The 16,727-nt window shown below is 54.2% G+C and overlaps 8 non-coding genes across 8 annotated transcripts; 5 read left to right on the forward strand and 3 right to left on the reverse strand.

The window, feature by feature from the left end:
* Nucleotides 1–771: 771 nt before the first annotated feature.
* TRNAL-UAA (transfer RNA leucine (anticodon UAA)) lies at nt 772–854 on the reverse strand. Its single transcript has one exon. It is a non-coding gene; the product is annotated as a tRNA-Leu (tRNA).
* Nucleotides 855–1,788: 934 nt separating this feature from the next.
* TRNAE-CUC (transfer RNA glutamic acid (anticodon CUC)) lies at nt 1,789–1,860 on the forward strand. Its single transcript has one exon. It is a non-coding gene; the product is annotated as a tRNA-Glu (tRNA).
* A 1,093-nt stretch (nt 1,861–2,953) lies between these two features.
* TRNAL-UAA (transfer RNA leucine (anticodon UAA)) lies at nt 2,954–3,045 on the reverse strand. Its single transcript has one exon. It is a non-coding gene; the product is annotated as a tRNA-Leu (tRNA).
* Nucleotides 3,046–12,972: 9,927 nt separating this feature from the next.
* On the forward strand, nt 12,973–13,044 carry TRNAE-UUC (transfer RNA glutamic acid (anticodon UUC)). The gene has a single exon. It is a non-coding gene; the product is annotated as a tRNA-Glu (tRNA).
* Nucleotides 13,045–13,662: 618 nt separating this feature from the next.
* On the forward strand, nt 13,663–13,734 carry TRNAE-CUC (transfer RNA glutamic acid (anticodon CUC)). Its single transcript has one exon. It is a non-coding gene; the product is annotated as a tRNA-Glu (tRNA).
* Nucleotides 13,735–14,816: 1,082 nt separating this feature from the next.
* On the reverse strand, nt 14,817–14,899 carry TRNAL-UAA (transfer RNA leucine (anticodon UAA)). Its single transcript has one exon. It is a non-coding gene; the product is annotated as a tRNA-Leu (tRNA).
* Nucleotides 14,900–15,142: 243 nt separating this feature from the next.
* TRNAE-UUC (transfer RNA glutamic acid (anticodon UUC)) lies at nt 15,143–15,214 on the forward strand. Its single transcript has one exon. It is a non-coding gene; the product is annotated as a tRNA-Glu (tRNA).
* Nucleotides 15,215–15,832: 618 nt separating this feature from the next.
* Nucleotides 15,833–15,904, forward strand: TRNAE-CUC (transfer RNA glutamic acid (anticodon CUC)). Its single transcript has one exon. It is a non-coding gene; the product is annotated as a tRNA-Glu (tRNA).
* The last annotated feature ends 823 nt before the right edge of the window (nt 15,905–16,727 follow it).

Consider the following 16,727-nt stretch of genomic DNA (forward strand, 5'->3'; position numbering starts at 1 on the left):
TGCTAAAACGGAAGTCTGCCTCTGGGTAAGAAAAAGCTGAGCTGCACGTACGGAAAGCGGCAGAGGCCAGAGGCGGGGAGGGTGTGGCAAGGGCTGCCTGATTTGCATAGTGACCTGTTGCATCTTGGGAATGTACAGGCTTTGGAGCTTAACAGGTACTGCAGGTGTCTGCCTGGCCTGAGAGATGCCTGTCTGGTGCTCCCCTCAGGACACACAGGCCTTCCATTCGAGCATGGAGGGTGAGGGACATGGGTCACCCTCATATACAGGGGTGTGGGCATGGGCAGGATAGGTTGTGGGGGACCCGTCAGGGCATTGCCCGTTCGGAAGGCGAGAGGAGGCGGGGCAGGAAACTCTGCTCAATTTCTTTCCCAGAGGCCTGTGGAGAACCCTTTGCACGTTTGAGCCAGCCGGGCCTGCATCAGCAGATCCTGCTCCACTGGGAAGGGAGAGCCTGTAGGCGTAAATCAAAAAAAGGGGAGAAATCTGCAAATTCTAGCGGCAGACCCATGTTGCCCAGGAAGCAATCAGTTTCTCCTACTCCCTATAGTGGAAAAAGACATAGGAGGTGTATTTCTCTAGGCAGGGGCTCTGTGTAGATGGCACTTCATTGCTCTGGGAAGCATCCATGCTGGTGGAAGAGTAGCAGCAGACTCCACACCTGAGGCTTGAATGGGGACCGTTGGGGAGGGGCAGTGGGAGGCCGAGGAGGGCGGAGGAAAATGCTTTTCAAAAGCATCTGCACGTTCCTACAAACCTGCTGAAAACCCATACCAGGAATGGGGCTCGAGCCCATGCGGACAAACGTCCATTGGATCTTAAGTCCAACGCCTTAACCACTCGGCCACCCTGGTGAGACCCAAGGATTTACTTTCTTCAACTCCCTTTTTATGCTTGCTGCTGTAGCACCAGCTGTCCAGCAAGAGGTGATTGCAGAGTTAAAAGGCTTTTGCAGGAGGTTAAAAGTAATTGCTTATAACAAACACACTGTGTGACACCTAACTTTCTCCCACTCGGACCTTACCGTTAATTTTTATATTGGAGTTAGCTTAGTCACAATAAGGGGGTGAGCAAGGCAGGCACACTAGAGCATCTACTCCCTGGTGGTCTAGTGGCTAGGATTCGGCGCTTTCACCGCCGCGGCCCGGGTTCGATTCCCGGTCAGTTGAAGATCCCTCTAAAGCATAGATTGCTTAATTTGTCTGTGTATCTTTTTTAAAAGAAGGTCTTTAAAAAGGCACCCCTCCCAATAGATGAAAGCGGAGGAATGGGGCTTGTTCTCCTGTGCCCCAGGTTGCTTTGCCCCCATTGACCTAAGCCACCTTTGTGCGCACGCAGTCCCCCACCCAGTCAGGTGCTCTATGTTGGCGTGAAGTGCAGTACCAGCTCAACAGAAAGGTAAATTGCTGGAAAACCCTGCTGTGATGCATACATCTACTTTGGAGCACTCTTCTCCTTTGCACTCTTGAATCGCTTAAGCGCAATGTATTCTTCCAGCAAGCTGAATAACGAGATAGGTGAGAGAAGGTGTACCAGCTGTCTGTGCGCCATCAGCAGCCACTAGGTGTCCCTCTTGTGTTTTCCCGGGGATCCTGATTGTGCAGGAATTCATCGGTTCAGTAGCAAGGGGGAGAGGATGGCCTGTGCCTGGAAGTGACAGGCAGTCTGGTGGCATCATGAGGATTAAGTTCCGATTCATATTTGCTGTAGAATAAAATATGTTTTCAGCCCCCATGAGCTTTGTCACTCGGAGAGCAGTGTATGAACTTTTGCTGCACGGCTCTGGGCTCCCTGGTGGTCTAGTGGTTAGGATTCGGCGCTCTCACCGCCGCGGCCCGGGTTCGATTCCCGGTCAGGGAAAAGTCCCTCTTCTGACCTTGAAAGCTTTTCCTTCCCGTAGGTCAGGGCTTCTCAAAATGAAGTTGCTTTTCTGACTCACAATTTGCCTAGCATGACGCAGTATCGCTCAAAATATGATTTTCGCAAGGTTCCTTTAGAGCTGCTTCCCATGGTGGGAGGCAAGGCTCTTGAGCAAGTGAGATCCTGTATTCCGAGGCGCGCTTCCTTTTGTAGGCTTCTGACCCCATGGCCTGTGGCAGGTAGTCCTCCTTTGACTGGGCCGCAGGCTTTGTCTCCAAATGGCGTCCTGGACCCACTGCAACCCACCTGTTTGCTAAAACGGAAGTCTGCCTCTGGGTAAGAAAAAGCTGAGCTGCACGTACGGAAAGCGGCAGAGGCCAGAGGCGGGGAGGGTGTGGCAAGGGCTGCCTGATTTGCATAGTGACCTGTTGCATCTTGGGAATGTACAGGCTTTGGAGCTTAACAGGTACTGCAGGTGTCTGCCTGGCCTGAGAGATGCCTGTCTGGTGCTCCCCTCAGGACACACAGGCCTTCCATTCGAGCATGGAGGGTGAGGGACATGGGTCACCCTCATATACAGGGGTGTGGGCATGGGCAGGATAGGTTGTGGGGGACTCGTCAGGGCATTGCCCGTTTGGAAGCCCGTTCGGAAGGCGAGAGGAGGCGGGGCAGGAAACTCTGCTCAATTTCTTTCCCAGAGGCCTGTGGAGAACCCTTTGCACGTTTGAGCCAGCCGGGCCTGCATCAGCAGATCCTGCTCCACTGGGAAGGGAGAGCCTGTAGGCGTAAATCAAAAAAAGGGGAGAAATCTGCAAATTCTAGTGGCAGACCCATGTTGCCCAGGAAGCAATCAGTTTCTCCTGCTCCCTATAGTGGAAAAAGACATAGGAGGTGTATTTCTCTAGGCAGGGGCTCTGTGTAGATGGCACTTCATTGCTCTGGGAAGCATCCATGCTGGTAGAAGAGTAGCAGCAGACTCCACACCTGAGGCTTGAATGGGGACCGTTGGGGAGGGGCAGTGGGAGGCCGAGGAGGGCGGAGGAAAATGCTTTTCAAAAGCATCTGCACGTTCCTACAAACCTGCTGAAAACCCATACCAGGAAGGGGGCTCGAACCCATGCGGACAAACGTCCATTGGATCTTAAGTCCAACGCCTTAACCACTCGGCCACTGTTAGACCTGGCACCTTGGCGTGAGTCTCCCTTCCACTTTTTGCTGATGTGCCTCCGATGTTTTGCTGGTTTTCCGATACTCAGGGCACTGCGCCACGGCTGATCCGTGCCGCAGTGCAAGTGCTCCCTACTGTAACCTGTACATACGATTGGTATCCATGATTGGTGCATTGGATTTACTGTTAGTCCCTAGTAAAGCGCACGAGAGAGTGCCGGGGCTTGTAGATGCCAATACTGCTGGTGGGCCTGCAGCGCTGGTTGCGCCACCCACCAAAGCAGCCGTAAAAGATGTGTCTGGGAACTGCGACCGCAGAACCCGCGTGCGGTCTCGTACTGTCACGCTAGCTGGGCAAGTGTCCCCACTTGCCCGCACCGACCCTTCCCTTAACTGCATATTAGTCACCCCTATGGTAGGCCTGCGGGCAGGGTGCGTTGTAGGTGTAAGGTAGGACAAGCCCTGATGTGCGTGGCATGTCCTGGTAGTGACTTACAACGAAGACCGTATTTCACTACTGAAGGCTACCTGCTCCATTAGGCCAGACTGAGCTGCGAGGATTATTACGACCTATAATCCCCGCAGGCTCAAGGAGCATGGTAGTGAGTCATGTTTAGTATGCCTGAACTCAGGATGATGAGATATTTCTTGTAGACAAGTTTATTTCAATATCCTGGGTTTGCAAATGCTACTTTTAGAAAGTTAGCATTTGCTTGCCTAACCATTTCAGTTGCCTCTGCCAGTATGTGTATCCGACTGTCTGGGATGTGTGAGTGACAGGGCTGGAGGGATGACAGGTGGTGAATGCGCAGATTACACCTTAGTGGGAGGTAGGAGTGCCTCTTGACTCGAACTGTCACTGTGCTCGGCCACCACAATGCTGGCTCCACCCTCCTGGGGAGCGGCGGATGACTCTGCCGGCACCTGGCCCAGGAAGGGCGAAGCCCCCATCAACAAGGTACTCTGGCCACCCCTGTCAGGACAATGCTGGCTCCACCTCCTGTGGGGCGTCTGATGCGCCTGCCCCTCACACTGAAAGCAGGAGCCGGAGTACACCCGCCGGGGTACTCCAGAACTGAGAGTGGCTATGCAAAGGCCCCCCTGGCCTGCGAGAACAAAGGAATTGGCCTATAAAAGACGGAGCCCTGCTCCTTGAAAATTAGATCCAGTTTGGGCCACAGAACGACTCTGCCCTACGAGAAGGACCGCAAGAAGACAAGGAAGGGTGCTGACTCTTGCCTGTGTCTGGTGCCTTGCTGCGGAAGGAGAGGAAGACAAAAAGACTACGAAAAGACTTTTGTGCTACTTTGTGCCAAACTCTGCCGAGAGATCTCCAAGGGCTTGGAATTGAACTTGCCCCCTGACCAGCGTCCCAGGACCAGTGGATGCTAACCCCCTTGGAAGAAAGCGACTGCGGGTGCTGACCATCGCCGCAGCACCGACAAAGAGGAAGCTCCTCTAAGGCATCCACACCCTCCCGACCACCGTGACCGGGGCCCAAAGCAACAGCGGAAGCACAGTGAGGACCAGCCGCCGCTGGCCCGAACATCGTGACCACAACTGCGCTGGGAGCCCGAGAGCAAAGTAAAGGAGGGCCCGTCCGGTCCGAGCTATCGAGGCGACTGCATAGCGAGCCGTCCCTCACCTGCAAGGACAGACCATTGCCCTACGAGAATCCACAAGGTCGGTTGCCTGCCCGACAGCCCAGCTGTGAGCCCACAGCTGCATCGACATTTGGCTGGGTACGTCCTGCACTTGGGGACCGTACTGCCACTTGTCACCGCCGCACAGCCGCCGTCTCCAAGGGCGGAGCAGACGACGAAGAGAGGACCGTGCCGCCACAGAGCACCGCTGCCCCGGACGACCAGTGACCTGCTCGGCCGAAGAGCCGCAACGATCAGCGACACCGGGAAGGCAACGCGACGTGGGACAGATCCCCTGGAAGCCGCTGGCTCCACAAAGAACTTTGTTTAACGCCGGCCTACGGGCCTCCCAAGAACTACGATAAGAACTGTGGTAACCTAAAGCTAATATCCTGCAACCGTATCCATAAAGTTATTGACTGTATTCACAAGCCTGCGTAAAGTCTATATAAAGAGATATATTTTTACAAGAATACAGTCTGGTCTCGTTGTGTGGTGGGTTGGTTGTGAAGGTGTACTGTTGCAAGTGTTTAACCCTATGTGCCCCAAAGATTAGCCTACGACTGCTTAAGCCACACTACCTAGAGGGTAAGCAGAGGTTGTCTGGAAGGTAACCCTCAGCCCTGACGAGGAAGAGAGAGTCCCTGCTTGTCGCTAGTGTTGCACTGCGCCAACTAGAGCCTCCCCCTTCCTACATTGGACGCAGCGGTGAGGATTTTCGAATTTACACTTGCGATAGTTATACCTGAGCTTCTGACCGCTACACAAGGATTACGGTACAGTTACTAAACCACAGACTTTGCCTTTTGAAAGAAGATTCCGAGTGCCGAAACCATGCCGGGCACAAAGAGCCTGGATGGAGCGGAGTCCACGACCTCCGAGGTCTTGGAGATAGAATGGGACGCCGCGAAGCTGGACAAATACTCAAAGATGGAGCTGAAGTTTTTTTGTAGGAAACTAAAGGTTCCGCACGCTGGTTGCAAAAACAAGCCGGAGCTCTACAAGGCCCTGGAAGCCTGGGTGGAGTCCAGAAAGACCCCGGGAGAGCAAGACGTCCTCGCCGAGCAGAATGCAACAGAGGAGCAGAATGCACTTGGGGATCTGATCGATCTCGAGCGACAAGACAGCGAGCACAGCTTGGGTAAAGGCCTGTCGCCAGAGGAGCTGGCGGACAGGAAGGAAACCCGGAATCACGAAAGGAAATTGGCAGAATTGAAAATCCAGCTGGAGCTGGAAACAAAAAGAATGGCGCTGGAAGAACGAAAGCACCAAATGAATTACGAAATCAAGATGAGGGAGATGAGTCTCAAGGAGAGAGACTTGGATCGTCCTCCCTCTGGTGGCAGCACATCGCCAGTGCAGGTAGAGTCAAGAGTGCATATCCCGAAGGACGTAGTCAAGGAGTTCTTTAAGGGGGATGACATAGGACAATGGTTTAGGGCATATGAGGTAGCCATGTCCTCCCACCGGGTCCCTGAAAAGGATTGGGGAGCGGGGTTGTGGGGAAGGTTCCTTAGCGAAGGGAGAGATACCTTGCTAGATTTGCCCGTTGAGAATCAGAGGTCCTATACCCACATGAAAGAAGCTTTGTTGAACAGGTACGGGCTTACCCCTGAGATGTATAGACAGAAGTTTAGGGGATGTACTAAGCGGCCTGGGAATACGTATGTGGAATATGTGACTTACTTTTGCAGAGCACTGGATGGTTGGGTGAAAGGTAACAAAGTGAATGATTTTCAAGGTCTCTTTGATTTAATTGCATGGGAGCACTTGTCTGATCACTGTTTTCCTGAGTTACGCCAACATCTGATCGATAGCAAGCTGTCCAACCCGAGGAAGCTTGCTGAGGAGGCGGACCGCTGGCTCAGCACCAGGGTCCACAAGGGTCCCGTGGGAGATTCCGCCAAGAGTGGGCAGGGTCCCCAGCAGAAGAGTGGGGGGGACAAAGGGGGAAAACAGAAAGGGTTCCAAAAAGGCCCCCAAAGTAGTTCCCAAGGGAATCCGCAGCAGGGTTCTCAGCCTCCCCCACCCCCAAAGCAGAATGGGGCCCCGACAGGTAAACCTGTTCCAAAGGGGCCCTTCAATTGTTTCAAATGTGGCGAGCCTGGGCACATATCCAGTGACCCCAAGTGTCGCCTATTTGGAAAACCCGCACCCACTGGTGCTCCGCCCCGACAGGTGACTAGCGTTCACCTGGGAGAAGAAATGATGGTCCCGGGGGGTGGAGATCCCGTTCACATGACCCTGGTCTCGTTAGGAGACAGCGAGATGATCCCTACGAACTACCTGCCCTCTAACACTAAAAAATATGGGCAGGTGGTGATCATCAATGGTAAGGGAGCCGAGGCTCTTAGAGACACAGGAGCCAGTGTGACTGCAGTGAGGCAGCACCTGGTGTCTCAAGAGCAGGTTGTACCCCATGCCTACTGTAGGGTTATCAATGCTGATAATTCCGAGAGCCAGTGTCCGATGGCTCAAGTTCCCTTCGAGTGGGGGGGGGTCTCTGGTACTCTGCAGGTCTGTGTGAGAAAAACCATGCCTGTTGACTGTTTGCTAGGGAACGACTTGGAGCACTCCCCTTGGGAAAAGGTGGAGAAAACGACTCACCTGCGGATGGTGGGTCTGCCTGACTGGGCGTGCGTGACCACACGGTCGATGGCAGCCAGTAAGGGTGATCGAGAGGTCCTGGGGCCTGATGGAGAGGCCCAGGAACCGGCCTTAGGGAGAAGGCGCAGGGGGCGCGGGAAACCGGCCCCGGAAGTTCCTACGGTCCAGGAGGAGGCAGACCTTGAGGGGGATGCCCTGGAGCCTACAGGGGAACAGATCGCTGAACTGGGGGACCTGCCTGAGCTGACCCATTGGCAGCAAGAAGGAGGACCCTCCAGGGAGGAAATCTGCAGGGAGCAGAAAGAATGCCCTTCTCTCGTAGGTATGCGGCAGCAGGCTGCAGACCAGGCCAATGGTGTTCAGGCCAAAACACATTACGTGTACTGGGAGAACGACCTCCTGTATTCGGAGCCTAAGGCTGCTGAACCTGGGTCAGCCCGTGTGCTGGTGGTACCCCAGAAGTTCAGAGCCTTCCTACTGGGTCTGGCTCATGATGTGCCTTTAGCAGGACATTTGGGGATGGACAAGACCTATGACAGGCTTGTCACCCACTTTTACTGGCCCCAGATGCACAAGAGTTCCGATACGTATTGCAGAACCTGTCCAACTTGCCAGGCAAGTGGGAAGACGGGAGGGAAGAACAAGGCTCCCCTCCAACCCTTCCCTGTGGTCGGTACGCCATTCCAGCGAGTGGGTATTGACATCGTTGGGCCTCTGGACCCCAAGACAGCCATGGGCAACAGGTTCATCCTGGTCTTGGTGGACCATGCCACCCGGTACCCTGAAGCCATACCTCTGAGGACAGTGACGGCTCCCGTGGTGGGGCGTGCACTGATGGGAATTTTCTCACGAGTAGGATTCCCCCTAGAGGTAGTGAGCGACAGGGGGACCAATTTCATATCGAAGTATATGAAGTCCCTTTGGCAAGAGTGTGGCGTAACGTACAAGTTCACCACACCCTACCATCCCCAAGGTAACGGGTTGGTTGAAAGATTCAACCGAACCCTCAAAGGCATGATCATGGGCCTGGAAGGTCCGATGAGGCGTAAGTGGGACGTCCTCTTACCATGCCTACTGTTTGCATATCGCGAGGTACCACAGAAGTCCCTAGGGTTCAGCCCCTTTGAACTGCTGTACGGCCACCCCGTGAGAGGACCACTGAGTTTGGTAAAGGAAGGCTGGGAGCAATCTCCCAGGAAACCTCCCCAGAATGTATATAGCTACATGCTGGCCTTCAGAAACCAAACCAGGCGCTTCAGACAACTTGCCGAGGCAAATCTGGAAGCGAGCCAGGAGGAAATGAAGCGGTGGTACGATCAGAATGCCACTCTGGTCGAGCTTCAGCCTGGACAAGAGGTGTATGTCTTAGCCCCGGTGGAGCCCTGTGCCCTTCAAGATAAGTGGACAGGACCATTCGAGGTTGTGGAGCGGAAGAGCCCCGTGACATACTTGGTGGACATGAAAACGGCCAGGAACCCTTTGCGGGTCCTACATGTCAACCGCCTCAAGCCCCACTTGCGAAGGTCCGAAGTGGGCATGTTGTTGGCAACCGATGACGGAATGGAAGAGGAGTCAGAGCCTCTACCGGACCTCTTGGTGGCCTGTGAGAAGGATGGGTCAGTGGATGGAGTTAACCTCTCACCCTCCCTGACCGCCGAACAACAGGAGGATTGCCGCCAGTTGCTGGGGCAGTTTCCAGACCTGTTTTCCCTGGTTCCGAGTGTCACAGATTGGTGCGTCCATGATGTGGACACTGGAGACAGCTTACCGGTGAAGCATAAGGCTTACCGGGTGACTGACAGGGTACGGGCCTGCATCAAGGAGGAGGTCTCCAAGATGCTTGCCCTCGGGGTGGTTGAGTCTTCCAGCAGTCCTTGGTCCAGCCCCGTGGTCTTGGTACCGAAGGCTGCTGCGCCGGGAGCCACACCCGAACTCCGGTTCTGTGTGGACTACAGAGGACTCAATTCAGTCACGAAGACTGACGCGCACCCCATCCCCAGAGCTGACGAGCTCATTGATCGGCTGGGGGCTGCCCGGTTTCTCAGCACGTTTGATTTGACGTCTGGGTACTGGCAGATCGCCTTGACCGAGGGGGCAAAGGAGAGGTCGGCATTCTCTACACCAGATGGGCATTTCCAGTTCCGGGTTATGCCATTTGGAATGAAGAATGCCCCTGCCACCTTTCAGAGATTGGTCAACCAGGTGTTGGCTGGACTGGACGAGTTCAGTGCCGCCTACCTGGATGACATCGCGGTGTTCAGCGGCACCTGGCCCGAACACCTGCGACACCTCTGGGAAGTGTTGATGGCCCTGCGCAGAGCAGGCCTCACAATCAAGGCAAGCAAGTGCCAGATTGGGCAGGGTTCGGTGGTGTACTTGGGACACCAAGTTGGGAGTGGCAAGGTAGCCCCCTTGCAGCCCAAAATCGAAACCATCCTGGCTTGGGAACCCCCCAAGACCCAGACTGCAGTGAGAGCCTTCCTGGGGCTCACTGGGTATTACAGGAGGTTTGTTAAGGGCTATGGCACGATCGTGACCCCCTTGACAGAGCTGACTTCGAAAAAGCAGCCCAGGAATGTGATTTGGACTGACACCTGTCAGAAAGCTTTCGACACCCTGAAGACTGCCATGTGCACGGCGCCCGTGCTCCTGGCCCCTGATTTCTCCAAAGAGTTCATTGTGCAAACAGACGCTTCAGAGCATGGTGTAGGGGCTGTTCTTTCACAGATGACTGAGGAGGGCTTTGACCAACCCGTAGCCTTCATAAGTCGGAGGTTACTTCCACGGGAAAGTAGGTGGAGTGCAATAGAGCGTGAAGCATTTGCTGTGGTCTGGGCGCTGAAGAAGCTAAGACCCTACTTGTTTGGGTCTCACTTCCGAGTTCAGACGGACCACAGGCCCCTCAGATGGTTGATGCAAATGAGGGGTGAGAACCCGAAACTGTTGAGGTGGTCCATTTCTCTACAGAGTATGGACTTTACGGTGGAACACCGCCCTGGCACCGATCACGCCAACGCTGACGGTCTGTCCAGATTTTTCCGCCTTAGTGATGTGGAACTCCCTGGGGAAGGGTAGTTCCCCCCACATTTCAGCTGGAGGGGACACATGTTAGACCTGGCACCTTGGCGTGAGTCTCCCTTCCACTTTTTGCTGATGTGCCTCCGATGTTTTGCTGGTTTTCCGATACTCAGGGCACTGCGCCACGGCTGATCCGTGCCGCAGTGCAAGTGCTCCCTACTGTAACCTGTACATACGATTGGTATCCATGATTGGTGCATTGGATTTACTGTTAGTCCCTAGTAAAGCGCACGAGAGAGTGCCGGGGCTTGTAGATGCCAATACTGCTGGTGGGCCTGCAGCGCTGGTTGCGCCACCCACCAAAGCAGCCGTAAAAGATGTGTCTGGGAACTGCGACCGCAGAACCCGCGTGCGGTCTCGTACTGTCACGCTAGCTGGGCAAGTGTCCCCACTTGCCCGCACCGACCCTTCCCTTAACTGCATATTAGTCACCCCTATGGTAGGCCTGCGGGCAGGGTGCGTTGTAGGTGTAAGGTAGGACAAGCCCTGATGTGCGTGGCATGTCCTGGTAGTGACTTACAACGAAGACCGTATTTCACTACTGAAGGCTACCTGCTCCATTAGGCCAGACTGAGCTGCGAGGATTATTACGACCTATAATCCCCGCAGGCTCAAGGAGCATGGTAGTGAGTCATGTTTAGTATGCCTGAACTCAGGATGATGAGATATTTCTTGTAGACAAGTTTATTTCAATATCCTGGGTTTGCAAATGCTACTTTTAGAAAGTTAGCATTTGCTTGCCTAACCATTTCAGTTGCCTCTGCCAGTATGTGTATCCGACTGTCTGGGATGTGTGAGTGACAGGGCTGGAGGGATGACAGGTGGTGAATGCGCAGATTACACCTTAGTGGGAGGTAGGAGTGCCTCTTGACTCGAACTGTCACTGTGCTCGGCCACCACAATGCTGGCTCCACCCTCCTGGGGAGCGGCGGATGACTCTGCCGGCACCTGGCCCAGGAAGGGCGAAGCCCCCATCAACAAGGTACTCTGGCCACCCCTGTCAGGACAATGCTGGCTCCACCTCCTGTGGGGCGTCTGATGCGCCTGCCCCTCACACTGAAAGCAGGAGCCGGAGTACACCCGCCGGGGTACTCCAGAACTGAGAGTGGCTATGCAAAGGCCCCCCTGGCCTGCGAGAACAAAGGAATTGGCCTATAAAAGACGGAGCCCTGCTCCTTGAAAATTAGATCCAGTTTGGGCCACAGAACGACTCTGCCCTACGAGAAGGACCGCGAGAAGACAAGGAAGGGTGCTGACTCTTGCCTGTGTCTGGTGCCTTGCTGCGGAAGGAGAGGAAGACAAAAAGACTACGAAAAGACTTTTGTGCTACTTTGTGCCAAACTCTGCCGAGAGATCTCCAAGGGCTTGGAATTGAACTTGCCCCCTGACCAGCGTCCCAGGACCAGTGGATGCTAACCCCCTTGGAAGAAAGCGACTGCGGGTGCTGACCATCGCCACAGCACCGACAAAGAGGAAGCTCCTCTAAGGCATCCACACCCTCCCGACCACCGTGACCGGGGCCCAAAGCAACAGCGGAAGCACAGTGAGGACCAGCCGCCGCTGGCCCGAACATCGTGACCACAACTGCGCTGGGAGCCCGAGAGCAAAGTAAAGGAGGGCCCGTCCGGTCCGAGCTATCGAGGCGACTGCATAGCGAGCCGTCCCTCACCTGCAAGGACAGACCATTGCCCTACGAGAATCCACAAGGTCGGTAGCCTGCCCGACAGCCCAGCTGTGAGCCCACAGCTGCATCGACATTTGGCTGGGTACGTCCTGCACTTGGGGACCGTACTGCCACTTGTCACCGCCGCACAGCCGCCGTCTCCAAGGGCGGAGCAGACGACGAAGAGAGGACCGTGCCGCCACAGAGCACCGCTGCCCCGGACGACCAGTGACCTGCTCGGCCGAAGAGCCGCAACGATCAGCGACACCGGGAAGGCAACGCGACGTGGGACAGATCCCCTGGAAGCCGCTGGCTCCACAAAGAACTTTGTTTAACGCCGGCCTACGGGCCTCCCAAGAACTACGATAAGAACTGTGGAAACCTAAAGCTAATATCCTGCAACCGTATCCATAAAGTTATTGACTGTATTCACAAGCCTGCGTAAAGTCTATATAAAGAGATATATTTTTACAAGAATACAGTCTGGTCTCGTTGTGTGGTGGGTTGGTTGTGAAGGTGTACTGTTGCAAGTGTTTAACCCTATGTGCCCCAAAGATTAGCCTACGACTGCTTAAGCCACACTACCTAGAGGGTAAGCAGAGGTTGTCTGGAAGGTAACCCTCAGCCCTGACGAGGAAGAGAGAGTCCCTGCTTGTCGCTAGTGTTGCACTGCGCCAACTAGAGCCTCCCCCTTCCTACAGCCACCCTGGTGAGACCCAAGGATTTACTTTCTTCAACTACCTTTTTATGCTTGCTGCTGTAGCACCAGCTGTCCAGCAAGAGGTGATTGCAGAGTTAAAAGGCTTTTGCAGGAGGTTAAAAGTAATTGCTTATAACAAACACACTGTGTGACACCTAACTTTCTCCCACTCGGACTTTACCGTTAATTTTTATATTGGAGTTAGCTTAGTCACAATAAGGGGGTGAGCAAGGCAGGCACACTAGAGCATCTACTCCCTGGTGGTCTAGTGGCTAGGATTCGGCGCTTTCACCGCCGCGGCCCGGGTTCGATTCCCGGTCAGGGAAGATCCCTCTAAAGCATAGATTGCTTAATTTGTCTGTGTATCTTTTTTAAAAGAAGGTCTTTAAAAAGGCACCCCTCCCAATAGATGAAAGCGGAGGAATGGGGCTTGTTCTCCTGTGCCCCAGGTTGCTTTGCCCCCATTGACCTAAGCCACCTTTGTGCGCACGCAGTCCCCCACCCAGTCAGGTGCTCTATGTTGGCGTGAAGTGCAGTACCAGCTCAACAGAAAGGTAAATTGCTGGAAAACCCTGCTGTGATGCATACATCTACTTTGGAGCACTCTTCTCCTTTGCACTCTTGAATCGCTTAAGCGCAATGTATTCTTCCAGCAAGCTGAATAACGAGATAGGTGAGAGAAGGTGTACCAGCTGTCTGTGCGCCATCAGCAGCCACTAGGTGTCCCTCTTGTGTTTTCCCGGGGATCCTGATTGTGCAGGAATTCATCGGTTCAGTAGCAAGGGGGAGAGGATGGCCTGTGCCTGGAAGTGACAGGCAGTCTGGTGGCATCATGAGGATTAAGTTCCGATTCATATTTGCTGTAGAATAAAATATGTTTTCAGCCCCCATGAGCTTTGTCACTCGGAGAGCAGTGTATGAACTTTTGCTGCACGGCTCTGGGCTCCCTGGTGGTCTAGTGGTTAGGATTCAGCGCTCTCACCGCCGCGGCCCGGGTTCGATTCCCGGTCAGGGAAAAGTCCCTCTTCTGACCTTGAAAGCTTTTCCTTCCCGTAGGTCAGGGCGTCTCAAAATGAAGTTGCTTTTCTGACTCACAATTTGCCTAGCATGACGCAGTATCGCTCAAAATATGATTTTCGCAAGGTTCCTTTAGAGCTGCTTCCCATGGTGGGAGGCAAGGCTCTTGAGCAAGTGAGATCCTGTATTCCGAGGCGCGCTTCCTTTTGTAGGCTTCTGACCCCATGGCCTGTGGCAGGTAGTCCTCCTTTGACTGGGCCGCAGGCTTTGTCTCCAAATGGCGTCCTGGACCCACTGCAACCCACCTGTTTGCTAAAACGGAAGTCTGCCTCTGGGTAAGAAAAAGCTGAGCTGCACGTACGGAAAGTGGCAGAGGCCAGAGGCGGGGAGGGTGTGGCAAGGGCTGCCTGATTTGCATAGTGACCTGTTGCATCTTGGGAATGTACAGGCTTTGGAGCTTAACAGGTACTGCAGGTGTCTGCCTGGCCTGAGAGATGCCTGTCTGGTGCTCCCCTCAGGACAAACAGGCCTTCCATTCGAGCATGGAGGGTGAGGGACATGGGTCACCCTCATATACAGGGGTGTGGGCATGGGCAGGATAGGTTGTGGGGGACCCGTCAGGGCATTGCCCGTTCGGAAGGCGAGAGGAGGCGGGGCAGGAAACTCTGCTCAATTTCTTTCCCAGAGGCCTGTGGAGAACCCTTTGCACGTTTGAGCCAGCCGGGCCTGCATCAGCAGATCCTGCTCCACTGGGAAGGGAGAGCCTGTAGGCGTAAATCAAAAAAAGGGGAGAAATCTGCAAATTCTAGCGGCAGACCCATGCTGCCCAGGAAGCAATCAGTTTCTCCTACTCCCTATAGTGGAAAAAGACATAGGAGGTGTATTTCTCTAGGCAGGGGCTCTGTGTAGATGGCACTTCATTGCTCTGGGAAGCATCCATGCTGGTGGAAGAGTAGCAGCAGACTCCACACCTGAGGCTTTAATGGGGACCGTTGGGGAGGGGCAGTGGGAGGCCGAGGAGGGCGGAGGAAAATGCTTTTCAAAAGCATCTGCACGTTCCTACAAACCTGCTGAAAACCCATACCAGGAATGGGGCTCGAGCCCATGCGGACAAACGTCCATTGGATCTTAAGTCCAACGCCTTAACCACTCGGCCACCCTGGTGAGACCCAAGGATTTACTTTCTTCAACTCCCTTTTTATGCTTGCTGCTGTAGCACCAGCTGTCCAGCAAGAGGTGATTGCAGAGTTAAAAGGCTTTTGCAGGAGGTTAAAAGTAATTGCTTATAACAAACACACTGTGTGACACCTAACTTTCTCCCACTCGGACCTTACCGTTAATTTTTATATTGGAGTTAGCTTAGTCACAATAAGGGGGTGAGCAAGGCAGGCACACTAGAGCATCTACTCCCTGGTGGTCTAGTGGCTAGGATTCGGCGCTTTCACCGCCGCGGCCCGGGTTCGATTCCCGGTCAGGGAAGATCCCTCTAAAGCATAGATTGCTTAATTTGTCTGTGTATCTTTTTTAAAAGAAGGTCTTTAAAAAGGCACCCCTCCCAATAGATGAAAGCGGAGGAATGGGGCTTGTTCTCCTGTGCCCCAGGTTGCTTTGCCCCCATTGACCTAAGCCACCTTTGTGCGCACGCAGTCCCCCACCCAGTCAGGTGCTCTATGTTGGCGTGAAGTGCAGTACCAGCTCAACAGAAAGGTAAATTGCTGGAAAACCCTGCTGTGATGCATACATCTACTTTGGAGCACTCTTCTCCTTTGCACTCTTGAATCGCTTAAGCGCAATGTATTCTTCCAGCAAGCTGAATAACGAGATAGGTGAGAGAAGGTGTACCAGCTGTCTGTGCGCCATCAGCAGCCACTAGGTGTCCCTCTTGTGTTTTCCCGGGGATCCTGATTGTGCAGGAATTCATCGGTTCAGTAGCAAGGGGGAGAGGATGGCCTGTGCCTGGAAGTGACAGGCAGTCTGGTGGCATCATGAGGATTAAGTTCCGATTCATATTTGCTGTAGAATAAAATATGTTTTCAGCCCCCATGAGCTTTGTCACTCGGAGAGCAGTGTATGAACTTTTGCTGCATGGCTCTGGGCTCCCTGGTGGTCTAGTGGTTAGGATTCGGCGCTCTCACCGCCGCGGCCCGGGTTCGATTCCCGGTCAGGGAAAAGTCCCTCTTCTGACCTTGAAAGCTTTTCCTTCCCGTAGGTCAGGGCGTCTCAAAATGAAGTTGCTTTTCTGACTCACAATTTGCCTAGCATGACGCAGTATCGCTCAAAATATGATTTTCGCAAGGTTCCTTTAGAGCTGCTTCCCATGGTGGGAGGCAAGGCTCTTGAGCAAGTGAGATCCTGTATTCCGAGGCGCGCTTCCTTTTGTAGGCTTCTGACCCCATGGCCTGTGGCAGGTAGTCCTCCTTTGACTGGGCCGCAGGCTTTGTCTCCAAATGGCGTCCTGGACCCACTGCAACCCACCTGTTTGCTAAAACGGAAGTCTGCCTCTGGGTAAGAAAAAGCTGAGCTGCACGTACGGAAAGCGGCAGAGGCCAGAGGCGGGGAGGGTGTGGCAAGGGCTGCCTGATTTGCATAGTGACCTGTTGCATCTTGGGAATGTACAGGCTTTGGAGCTTAACAGGTACTGCAGGTGTCTGCCTGGCCTGAGAGATGCCTGTCTGGTGCTCCCCTCAGGACACACAGGCCTTCCATTCGAGCATGGAGGGTGAGGGACATGGGTCACCCTCATATACAGGGGTGTGGGCATGGGCAGGATAGGTTGTGGGGGACCCGTCAGGGCATTGCCCGTTCGGAAGGCGAGAGGAGGCGGGGCAGGAAACTCTGCTCAATTTCTTTCCCAGAGGCCTGTGGAGAACCCTTTGCACGTTTGAGCCAGCCGGGCCTGCATCAGCAGATCCTGCTCCACTGGGAAGGGAGAGCCTGTAGGCGTAAATCAAAAAAAGGGGAGAAATCTGCAAATTCTAGCGGCAGACCCATG

This window comes from Lissotriton vulgaris, chromosome 4_1 (assembly GCF_964263255.1).
Source record: "Lissotriton vulgaris chromosome 4_1, aLisVul1.2, whole genome shotgun sequence".
NCBI lineage: Eukaryota > Metazoa > Chordata > Amphibia > Caudata > Salamandridae > Lissotriton > Lissotriton vulgaris.